General features: G+C 36.2%; 2 protein-coding genes across 2 annotated transcripts in view; one reads left to right on the forward strand and one right to left on the reverse strand.

Moving 5' to 3' along the window:
• Positions 1-13010, forward strand: part of LOC128215000 (serine/threonine-protein kinase MARK2-like) — a 37296-nt gene that overhangs the window by 23131 nt on the left and 1155 nt on the right. The window lies entirely within an intron of this gene.
• Positions 6779-13010, reverse strand: part of LOC128223842 (protocadherin Fat 1-like) — a 42658-nt gene continuing 36426 nt past the window's right edge. Inside the window, exons 22-23 of the mRNA XM_052933276.1 lie at positions 12721-12831; positions 6779-7562 (exon numbers count right to left, since the gene is read on the reverse strand). The gene's annotated coding sequence lies outside the window, so the exon portion shown is untranslated. The remainder of the gene's footprint in view (positions 7563-12720; positions 12832-13010) is intronic.

Raw genomic sequence — 13010 nt, forward strand, 5'->3', positions numbered from 1 at the left:
TCAGTGAAATAGTTGTCTCCCTTCGCCAACCGAAAGACGATTTAACGCAGGTAAAAATAACTTTATTAGTTGTTGTATTATGAAAATGATTATGAATTTGGATTCAAATAATAGAATTTATATTCTTATGGAAATGTTAGATCAATAAACAGCATTTGAAAGTATTTTGGAATATACTTGAAACATTGCCTTTAAAATAGGTCGAAAATGACGCTAAAATCATTTTCTTTTAAACTAACTTAGATCTACAGTATAGTTCAGGGCTTTCAAATTTTAATTTTTGTTTATATGAAAATGGAAATAAGAAGTTTTTAAACAGCGACAATTGCGAGTCCATTAACCATGTCCTAAAACAAACTGTGGAATGGAGGTCACAACCATTCACAAAGTTTGTTCACCTGTCCAATGAGCTAGTTGAAGGTTAATTCAAAGAGTTAAGGTCTGCCATTGTAGGGACACGTACGTCAGAAGACTAATCCAAATCCATTGCAGACACTGGAAATGCAGGCTATTATTTCTAATGCACCATGCTAAACCATAAAAAATAAAGTATTTTAACTTTAACTGTTTGATTTCAACGATGAAGATATCTACATAGTTAATAATAAATATTGCACATAATAATAAAACATTTTTGTTTGTATGTCTGACACATTTGTTTGTAACACAAGGTGAATTTTCAATGTACATTTACCATAGCTTTTGTCATTAACATGTATATATGTCTTTGTCAATGATTTAAATACATATTGTAAGTTAATCATTTTATTTTGTATTTGCAGCGTTCAATATTTTATGTAATTTTATTATGTGTATGACTTATGTTTTACGCAGCCTTCCATGTTCGATGTTAATCAAATGTATGTGTCATGTATGTAGAGAAATGATGAAAAATAAAATAAAAATTTAGTATTAAGTTAACTGTATATATTTGTCATGTTCTTACTTCACCTTAAACATATCAATAAATCGTATTTCGGTTGAGAACAGGAGAATACTCTTATTGGCTAAATAAAGGAAATTCTTTTGTCAAAAAACTCATTATTTCTAGATATTATTTTATAATTTTTGGCTACAATGTGTAAAATTATCAAATATATATGAATATTAAAAATAAATACAATAGCAAGCGTCTTTCGGTAAATTTCTATCATGTTTACTCCAGTTTAACCATATCCATAAATCGTATTTCGGTTGACGACGGGAGATAACTCTATTTGACTAAAAAAGGGAAATTCTTTTGTCAATAAAGTCATTATTTCTAAATATTATTTTATAATTTTTGGCTACAATGCGTATAATCATTATATATACAAGATTATTTAAAAATAAATGCATTAGAAGGCGTCTTTCGGTAACTTTCATGCGTATTTCGGTAATTTTATCCGTCTTTCGGTAAATAATCGTATTTCGGTAAGTCTAGGGACCCCTTTTTGAGTATGTAAACATTCCAAATACATCCGAGGTTGTTTTTGAAATAAATGGCCGAGGAGTTCCGAATGACACTCTACTTTTTACAATTGACTTAAAATTACCAGGGCTTTTGACTGATTGACTTCTAAAATAATCAGACAAACTAAGTTCGCTTAAAGTCTTGGTAATGGAGGATATCCACGGAGAAAAAAATAACATTACTAGAATGTAGTTAAAGAACCGTATTATATAATAACTTAGATATTTTACAATCTTTTTTTGCTCTCATTCTTGCTTCAGTATCATAAAACTCTTGATTTGAGTTGTAAAGCAATGGTTTTTACACGACGTTCACCATACACCATGCAGTTAAGAGTGGAGGCTTTGAGATTGAGTATTAATTTGCAATATCTCAGCTGAAACTGTTCAATTATTTTAATATTTTCAAAACCCCATACTTCGCAAAAGTAAAACAAAATTGGAGCAATCATAGAACCAAATAGATGTAACTGAACTGAAATGGGAAGGTAGAGTTTTCGTGACTTTTGAATAACAGAAAACATAGCTCCTCTTGCTTGTTCAACTAGTTTTTCTTTGCTTTACGAAAACTTCCATTATAATTAAAGTGTTCCAAGATGAGAAAATTCTTCAACACTGAAGTATTCTATTGTTATAGGAAAAATCTACATTATTTTTCATTTTTTATTTACTAAACACAACAACTTTCGTTTTATCCTCATTGACTTGCAAATCCAATATCATACACAAACCAAACATAGCATTTAAGGCACTTTGTAAGTCATTATCCTTTCAGTATATATTACCGTGTCATCTGCATACAGCACTATAAAAATGCTTTAAATATAGACTTTATCATCATCATCATCATCATCATCATCATCATCATCACCACTACTAAGGCATTCCAAAGTGGCCTTAGACATAGTGGCCAATCCTTCAAACTTGTTATACACACATTGGGATAAATCATTCAAAAATATAGAGAACATAGAGACGAACTCCAGGTAGACATGTATTTTAGCATTTTTAGGGGAGGCGATTGTGATCTATACGAACCGACTATGTGACGGCTAGACACCGCGGCCGCGGACGAATATGGTTGAACAGCTAATTGAGATGACGGCCTGACAATACTTAGTAATATCTCGGGAAGTGGTAGTAGGGGTGGCATCTGGACCTATGCCGAAAAATTCATAGGGTTTTGTGTAATACAGAAAAGCGGTTCAGACTTCAGTGGCAATACTACGAATCTTCATTTTATTTGAACTATCCTACTTGTTCAGTACTAATGATAAATTTGCTGATTTTTGATATTACAGTTGAACGCCGTTGGCTCGAAGCACATACAGATACGTGCACACATGTTTGTATGAATGCTTCCACGCAGGATTGTTTGTCGGTGCGACTGCTGCTGCTGACTTGACTGTTTCAGAAGCTGTACGCGGTCGACTGCCTGGGTCGTTCCCTTGGAGCCGTCAAACAGAAGTACTGGATTCTAAACACCAATATACAACTTTACTAGCATATAACTTAAATGCCCAGTTTAAGGTGGGTTTGGCACGACAATCCCCTCTTGTGTATCTTCTGCTAATTGCACTGATGTCACAGTAGGGGCTAATTTTCTGTGTATTTGTTTATTGGCTCAGTGCCATTTAGGGTCCATTTCCATAATAAAACCTCCAAACCTGCACAGCAGGATACAGAGATCGGAGATAATAAGACTGCATCAGGCAATTAGAGGAAGATCAATACACAGAGGTTCTGTACTATACACCAATTGGGGTGGGGGTGTCACTAATAGAAAACTTTAACTAGGCCTTTAACCGGCATCATAGGTTAGGTTGCAGGGACCTCATTCGATATTTCATTTTATCTTATAATAATATAATCATCCAAGAAGTCGTAGCTCAAACACAGAGCAATATGTGTCGTTTCTTATTAACGTGTTCTTGCAGTCGCATACAAGTATACGAGCTTTAACAAAATGTAAGGACTTCGTTCCCAGGTTCAGCATCTTCAACGTGAAGTTTGACATTGTAGACCATGATAATAACATGCTGTTTAAAGTGTTGGGATCCTTCTGTCCGTGCCGGTGTGCCACGGAGATATACTTCCAAGTAACTAAGTTCAAATACATATTTATCTATCATATCCAGGGACAACAATCAACTATTTCAGACGCGTCCAGTACTTTTTCCGATAATAAAAACATAAAATCAGTAAACTAACGTGTACATGCATAACTGTTCAAGACGCCAATTGCGCAGTGTACATTTTAACCACTCGTTAAAGCTTTGCTCTCACACGTTTTGACAATATTTTTCAATTTTTGTCTTGGAATGAGACTTTTTTCGTAAATGTTTTAGAACCAGTGATATAAGACTGCTGACAAAAGATCAGATCACAGATTTTTATATTTCCGTTTGAAAATTAGTGTTTGATGGCTAAAAGCTTTAAGAAAAAAATGCATAAAACATCAATTGTTTATCTTAAATATGAAAATCTGGGATGACAGGTCAGCAGTCTTATATCACCAGTTTCCATGCATTTTTGCATAGACTAGCTTGTTCCAAGACAAGTGATAAAAAGTTGTCAAAACGTTCAATCAGTAAGTGTGCAGCTTTAAGTGCAGTGCACTGCCTGGCACTTTCCTCATTAGGGAATCATGTCGGTATAAGTTTATGTTTCTCCGAATGTTCACACACCTACCCCATGCTTCATTACCTTTCCACGTCCATCCATTACAAGTCAATCATTTCCGTCTCCTGTTTCTTTCCGTTCCTTTTATTCATTTTTCCAACGAATATTCTCAACGCATATTACCACTAGCTTCGAAATACACTAGTCTTATACCATCAGTTTTTGAATATTCAACAAATCATTAAAACCTTGACAGGGAACAGGAACGTTACATTGTATAAGCTCTTTAGAGCTTCCTCTTCTGTTCATTATTTTGTTGTTTTGTTTATGTCACTTTGTATGTACTTTTCATGTATTTTACTAAGATTAATGTACTTTATTCCTAAACTAGATGTTGAAATTAATATTGTTTTCACGCATTGTGTTCTTGTGGTAAAGTTGAAACCAAACGTGTTTTTGTGTTATTTATTGCAAGTAAGTTTTATTTTTAGAGTCCGTACCAGTTTTACTGATATAACAAAGCACTTACTAAGGTACAATGTTTCTAAAACTAACAACATTAAAATAAAATTCAATAAGCGAATTATGGTATTCTTTTTTTTTCAGAGAAAATGACGCCTCTATTTAAAAACGGAGGAAACAATAGGTCAATTGTTCAGAACATTGTTTAAGTTAACAACACGATTAAACGTGTTTAACACAATTTACTGATGTGTTAATATGTTAAATAATACAAGTATAGCTTTAACAGTTGTCTCAAATCTCGTTAGGAACACTGCATATCACAAGTGTATCCATTTAACTTAGAACAGATAAGAGTTGAAAGTTAACAACGAATACGTTTACAATATTGTTAACTTGAACAAATCTCTGAACAATCAGTCCTATGTTTCTTTTTTCAGGGGAAAAATGAGTGCTCAACACGATTTGCATGTACATTTCTTACGCAACAACTGTTAACATCAAGCTCCAATTCCTGGAAAGTTCTTTAGTTTAACACAATTAAGAAGCTTATTTCAGTCAAATTTCTTACTTAAAGAAATAACGCCCTTATCGGCAAGATGGATTGTGTGGGCTAAAGCAAGCATAATGTGCACCGCCTTGGAACGGTATTGGACATGAAGGAGCAGCAGCAGCAGCATCAACATCATCACCACTTCGGTGGTTACTCAACTGTTATCATCATCATCATCATCAGCAGCAGCAGCATCAACAACATTATCGCCACTTCGGCGGTTACTCAACATCTATTGATCTGTTGCTATTTTGTTAACATGGTATGTTAAGTTGACCCCCGGGGACCGTAAACAATATCACAGTCTCGTAACATGGTATGTTAAGGTGACCCCCAGGGAGCGTAAACAATATCACAGTCTCGTAACATGGCATGTTAAGTTGACCCCCGGGGACCGTAAACAATATCACAGTCTCGTAACATGGCATGTTAAGTTGACCCCCGGGGACCGTAAACGATATCACAGTCTCGTAACATGGTATGTTAAGTTGACCCCCGGGACTGTAAACGATATCACGGTCATTTGATTATCCCATCCTCTGCAACCCAGCATATCATAACATATATGATATCATCATAATCCTTTCTATCATCATCATCATCATCATCATCATCATCAGCAGCAGCAGCACCATGGAGGATGGATTATCCGTGGGGCTTGTTCTTTTCTTATTAGTCGGACATCGTTGGCTCGAACTAGCTTGGCTCAAAATCCTTGTTGGCTCGAACTCTATGTACAGGACTGATTTCGTTTAACTGAGGGTAAACAATCCCGCCTGGCTCTAATTTTCCGAGGCTCGATGTATTTTCGCCGGTCTGTGGGAGTTCGAGCCAACGGGGTTCGACTGTTTTATAGAAACGAAATAAAAAGTTCTCAGGTAAACTGGTATTGGATATATTTACACACAGAACACATATTTTACGAAGGGTTAATAACGACAACATAATCATGTTTAACATCAGAGTTAAAGCGGCCATATATTTCTGTTAATTACAATTATTCTTGAAAGTAGGCAATTGATCTAAGCCGATCGAACAATTTTCATTGTTTCTTAACAGCGCGTTCTGTTTTAGCGAACACTTAAACACACATAAGCCATTCATTTGAGATGTAGCCGACCCATTGTTTGCTAAAGACTGTTGTTATAAGGTGCAGTCATTGTCAAGTTATCAATCAGAAAACTTTCATCATTCGAGGCCAATGTGACCTTGATCTTTGGACTGACATGTGCAAAGCAGTATAAGCTTTTGAGTAGTAGATCTACTGTTTGTTTCTTATCCTTCCCAGGTCTCCAGAGAGAATATTAACTATGCATTTGTGTATTCAGAGGCTTCAGCCAATGTTATGCAGTATTATATGATAGTGGTCAGATTTATTCGACAATTGTCCAGATTTTTAGGCCATCGCCCGGCTTCCTTCAGAGTGTCTGCTTTTCTCAGGCAACTATTATGTACGCAATACTATCTGCATTTCTTTGGCCACTGTCCAGCTTTCTCTGGCCTTAAAATTGTTAGAACTGGATATGTAAACCGAACCTTTCTCAGTAAAGGGAGACAAGAGGAGAGAGGCTAGGTAGAAGGAATAGAGAATTACGCTTGGACTTAATTAAATAGAGGTATTCTTAACATAACTGTAAATATAAAATAAAGACTGTGTGTATGTGTGTGGAAATATATAATGTTAGACACTTGATGGTTGTAATTGTTTATTCCAATGATATTTAAATTGGGGCAGCGAAAAGAAAAGAAAACAATTCCTAAATTAGTAAAATCATCAACAATGACTGTGGTGGAATTACCAAATAATTAAAAGCAACGATATAAAGTAAAAATCAGCAAAAATATCCTGGTATGTACACTTTGATTGTAAATGTTATAAAAAGGCTGGAGGCCATCTGTCATGTGATTGTAATATCATGAGTATACTATAAAATAACTATTGCTTTTATTAGCAGCTGTACAACTATATACAATTTGATTGTAATATCATGAGTATGTACAATTTAATTGTAATATTACGAGTATATTGTGAAAATGTTGAAAATTACAGGGATTATTATGGATTATACACATCGTGCATGTGACCAATCAGATAGTGCCATTCATGTAGGAGGTGAGATATTGTGCAATCCAATCTAATAACTGATGTCTGCAGCATTAATGGTCTCCAGAAAATGATAGGATATTCTATGTGGACATGGATCACAACGAAAATGCCCTTCTTGTTCTATGTAAAATCACTCCAGTTCACCACTTTATTACAAATTTGCAGAATAGAATTGAGCTATGACACTATTTTTCCACAAATTATGAACACTTTGTATTTTGATTTAACACCAGAAAACCATATCAAGATAGTTTTGTTTTTCTGCTATCATCATTTCTTTACAGTCACTATCTATAACGTGTATGTGCCACAGTCATGGCCGCATCTCTGGGTCATCTCTGAATCCATCCACCCATGAAAGAGATCCTGCAAAATATCATTCAAAACCACAATTATCTTAAAATATAATATAAATCATGTGTAAACTGTAAAATACATACAAGAATACAATGTACACATCATCAAATGCTACCTGAATGGGGAGAAACATTTTTTAAAGTACTACTTGAAGGGGTACTACGACCCGGAAGCATTTCGTTGTGAGCCGACACCTTTATGCAAAACTTTACTTCTTTAAATATTAAAAACTTTTACTTTTCCTAACTCTTTAGTGTGTATCTGAGAAAGAAATACACTTTTTTTCCTTTTGCTATTTAAAACTGTTCTGCAACAGCAATTTAAAGACAGATACTTGAACAGCTACATTTTCTGAGAAATGGAGATCAGACTAATATAATTTATAGATTTACACGAAATAAAGAGCATGTTTGTGTGATACATGTTCCTTATCCCTGATTTGGTCCCTTTACACCATTTAAAATGTGATTTTAAGAGCTTTGTGATAGAAAAACTTGGAATTTTTATTAAACAAGAGGGCCATGATGGCCCTAAATCGCTCACCTGAGTAAAAGAGTTTAACCTTTGTTATTAATATACCTTGTTTCTCAAAGAATATTGAACAAGAGCTGTCAAAGTATGTGACAAATGCCCCCCAATGTGACATTGATCTATGAACAAGTACATAAAAAGTTGATCTTGCCTTTATGTGTCAAATACATATTGCAAGTTATATTAAATTGCCTCTGAGCATAGAAAAAAAAACAATCATACTAAATGACAGCCAACACTCTTTATGTCCTCATATTCAGCATTCCATTGTGAATAAACACTTAGTGTATCTTTCACCTTAGAGGTAGGGACATGGGTCTTGCACACAACACGTTGTCTTGGTATGTCGAAAACATATGGCAAGTCATTTTAAAATCTGTCCATATAAGAGAAAGTCACAGCGCAGACACGACAGCCTATATTTTCCTTCAGGTTGCCATGGCAACCAGAGTTCTGCATGGAATTATTTTTTTTGAACAATTTTGAAAAAGCACCAACCAAGGATCATTCCTATGAAGTTTCATCAAAATTGTCAAAGCGGTTTAGGAGAAGAAGATGATTGTAACCAATTGTTGACACTTTTCCTTTAGGTTGCCATGTCAACCAGAGTTCTAAATGGAATTAATTTCTTTGAACAATTTTGAAAAAGCACCAACTAAGGATCAATCCTATGAAGTTTCATCAAAATTGTCAAAGCGGTTTAGGAGAAGAAGATGATTATAACCAATTGTTGACTTTTTCCTTTAGGTTGCCATGGCAACCGGGCCAAACAAAATTATGTGAACAAATTTAAGAGAGGTCCATGCAAGGACACTTCAAACCAAATTTGCTGAAGATCTATCAAGGGGTTCATGCGAAGAAAATGTTATGTTTTTTTTAATAATTTTAGCTCTGGTGGCCCTTAAAAGGGGCCAAACAAAATTATTTGAAAAGACCTGACAGAGGCCCATGCTAGGATGCTTCAGACTTGAAGATCCATCAAGCAGTTAATAAGATCAAGTTGTTTAAAGGTTTTTCATTTTTTTGCTCTGGTGACCCCTAAAAGGGGCCAAACAAAACCATTTGAACAAAGTTGAGAGAGGACCATGTAAGGATGCTACATATTAAGTATGGAGTCATTCTGACCTTTACTTTCAGAGGAAAAGACGTTTAAGTGACAAGACAATGTAAAAACAAATGACCCCTGAGCAAGGCCAATTTGACCCCAGGACAATAATTTGAATACCTTTGGTGTAGGTCCACTAGGTAACACTATATACCAAATATGAAAGCTCTAGGTCTTATATTTTGGAGAAGAGGATTTTTAAAGTTTTATTATATAAGACTATATAAAAATATTGAAAACCTAAGCCTATGAACACGGGGCGTGGCCAATTTTGACCCCAGGGCTAAAGTTTGAACAATCTTAATAGTGGTCCGATAAACAATGCTTCATACCAAATATCTAAGTCCTTCGCCTTTTGGTTTTGGAGAAGACGATTTTATAAGTTTTCATCATATACATATATAAGGAAACCCATGACCGCCCGGGTGGGGCCATTTTTGACCCCAGGGCCAAAGATTGAACAATATTGGTACAAGTCAACTAGATGATATATCATGCCAAATATCTAAGCTCTTGTCACTACTTGATTTTACGTGTGTATCTATATATGTATATTTGTTATTAATTGTTGTATGTGGCCCATATTGAAAATTGGTATGTGTACTAAATATGTTATCCAGTTTAAATTAAGACGTTACTTGTCTTTGTGAGTTCGGAGAAGATTTTTTAAGTTTTCACTATAACACATATAGAGAAAACCCATCAGCGACGGGGTGTGGCCAATTTTGACCCCAGGGCCATAATTTGAACAAACTTTGTAGAGGTCCACTAGACAATGAATCATGCCAAATATCTAAGGCCCCGGGGTGTGGCCAATTTTGACCCAAGGGCCATAATTTGAACAAACTTTGTAGAGGTCCACTAGACGATGAATCATGCCAAATATCTAAGCTCTAAGCCACGTAAGTTCAGAGATGATGATTTTTGAAGTTTTCACTATAAACATATAGAGAATACCCTAACCCCCCGGGGCGGGGCCAATTTTGACCCCAAGGCCATAATTTGAACAATCTTTGTAGAGGTCCACTAGACGATGAATCATACCAAATATCTAAGCTCTAGTCCAAGTAAGTTAAGAGGAGAAGATTTCTAAAGTTTTAACTATAAACATATCAAGTATACCCATGACCCCCCGGGGCACGGCCAATTTTGACCCCAAGGCCATAATTTGAACAATCTTTGTAGAGGTCCACTTGACGATGAATCATGCCAAATATCTAAGCTCTAGTCCAAGTAAGTTCAAAGGAGAAGATTTTAGAAGTTTTCACTATAAACATATAGAGAATACCCTAACCCCCCGGGGCGGGGCCAATTTTGACCCCAAGGCCATAATTTGAACAATCTTTGTAGAGGTCCACTAGACGATGAATCATGCCAAATATCTAAGCTCTAGTCCAAGTAAGTTAAGAGGAGAAGATTTTTGAAGTTTTAACTATAAACATATCAAGTATACCCATGACCCCCGGGGCAGGGCCAATTTTGACTCCAAGGCCATAATTTGAACAATCTTTGTAGAGGTCCACTTGACGATGAATCATGCCAAATATCTAAGCTCTAGTCCAACTAAGTTCAAAGGAGAAGATTTTTGAAGTTTTCACTACAAACATATAGAGAAAACCCATGACCCCCCGGGGCGGGGCCAATTTTGACCCCAAGGCCATAATATGAACAATCTTTGTAAAGGTCCACTAGACGATGAATCATGCCAAATATCTAAGCTCTAGTCCAAGTAAGTTAAGAGGAGAAGATTTTTGAAGTTTTAACTATAAACATATCAAGTATACCTATGACCCCCGGGGCGGGGCCAATTTTGACTCCAAGGCCATAATTTGAACAATCTTTGTAGAGGTCCACTAGATGATGAATCATGCCAAATATCTAAGCTCTAGTCCAGCTAAGTTCAAAGGAGAAGATTTTTGAAGTTTTCACTACAAACATATAGAGAAAACCCATGACCCCCCGGGGCGGGGCCAATTTTGACCCCAAGGCCATAATATGAACAATCTTTGTAAAGGTCCACTAGACGATGAATCATGCCAAATATCTAAGCTCTAAGCAACGTAAGTTCAGAGGAGAAGATTTTTGAAGTTTTCACTATAAACATATAGAGAAAACCCATGACCCCCCAAGGGGGCCGTCCCAATTTTGACCCCAAGGTCCATAATTTGAACAATCTTTGTAGAGGTCCACTAGACGATGAATCATGCCAAATATCTAAGCTCTAGTCCAAGTAAGTTCAGAGGAGAAGATTTTTGAAGTTTTCACTATAAACATATAGAGAATACCCTAACCCCCCGGGGCGGGGCCAATTTTGACCCCAAGGCCATAATTTGAACAATCTTTGTAGAGGTCCACTAGACGATGAATCATGCCAAATATCTAAGCTCTAGTCCAAGTAAGTTAAGAGGAGAAGATTTTTGAAGTTTTAACTATAAACATATCAAGTATACCCATGACCCCCGGGGCGGGGCCAATTTTGACCCCAAGGCCATAATTTGAACAATCTTTGTAGAGGTCCACTAGATGATGAATCATGCCAAATATCTAAGCTCTAGTCCAAGTAAGTTCAAAGGAGAAGATTTTTGAAGTTTTCACTACAAACATATAGAGAAAACCCATGACCCCCCGGGGCGGGGCCAATTTTGACCCCAAGGCCATAATATGAACAATCTTTGTAAAGGTCCACTAGACGATGAATCATGCCAAATATCTAAGCTCTAGTCCAAGTAAGTTCAGAGGAGAAGATTTTTGAAGTTTTAACTCTAAACATATAGAGCATAGCCATGACCCCCCGGGGCGGGGCCAATTTTGACCCCAGGGCCATAATTTGAACTAACTTTGTAGAGGTCCACTAAACGATGAATCATAACAAATATCTAAGCTCTAGGCCAAGTTAGTTCAGAGGAGAAGATTTTTGAAGTTTTAACTATAAACATATCAAGTATACCTATGACCCCCGGGGCGGGGCCAATTTTGACTCCAAGGCCATAATTTGAACAATCTTGGTAGAGGACCATTTGGTGATCCTACCTACCATATATCAACGGCCTAAGCCTTGTGGTTTGGGAGAAGAAGATTTTTAAAGTTTTTCCTTTCCATTGCCATGGCAACCAGAGTTCTGCATGGATTTCAATTCTTTGAACAATTTTCAAAGGGGACCAACCAAGGAACATTCCTGTGAAGTTTGGATGAAATTGGCTAAGTTGTTTATGAGGAGATGTCGTTTAAAGTAAAAGTTTACGGACGGACGGACGCCGGACAAATTGTGACCACAAAAGCTCACCTTGTCACTATGTGACAGGTGAGCTAAAAAGTAATGCATTTCTACTAAGTTCTGATTTTAAAGCACCTAAAAGGCTCACTTCACATTATGGTTCCTTGATTTATATCTAGTCTCCAAAGGTGTCACAGTTGTGTTTTTATTGAAAGACTTGAGGTACTTTTTTTAAAAAGATGGAAAGGAAAGGAAAGATTAAACGCAGGAAGTATGTTGGAGTATACCAGCCTGGAAATAAATACTCAAAATCTCACTGTGCTGCTAGGGAGTCTGATATTAGTCCCGGTCCATGTTCAGCTGAAAAAGTAGATTCCACATGGCTGGAAATTCGGCCTGGTGCACCAGAGCTACACCCTCGGCAGAATCTGCAAGAAGAGGTAGTAAATCTGGGATAACGCATTTATAATCAAATTGAGAAAATTCTTATCCGTCATAAGTAGTGAACATGTTTGAAGCTTATAGAACATCTTAACTTAAGATTTTTTAAGGTGACAAGGCTCAGATTGGGATCTTAACCTGGATTTTGATGCTGAAATTGTGAATT

This window comes from Mya arenaria, chromosome 2 (assembly GCF_026914265.1).
Source record: "Mya arenaria isolate MELC-2E11 chromosome 2, ASM2691426v1".
NCBI lineage: Eukaryota > Metazoa > Mollusca > Bivalvia > Myida > Myidae > Mya > Mya arenaria.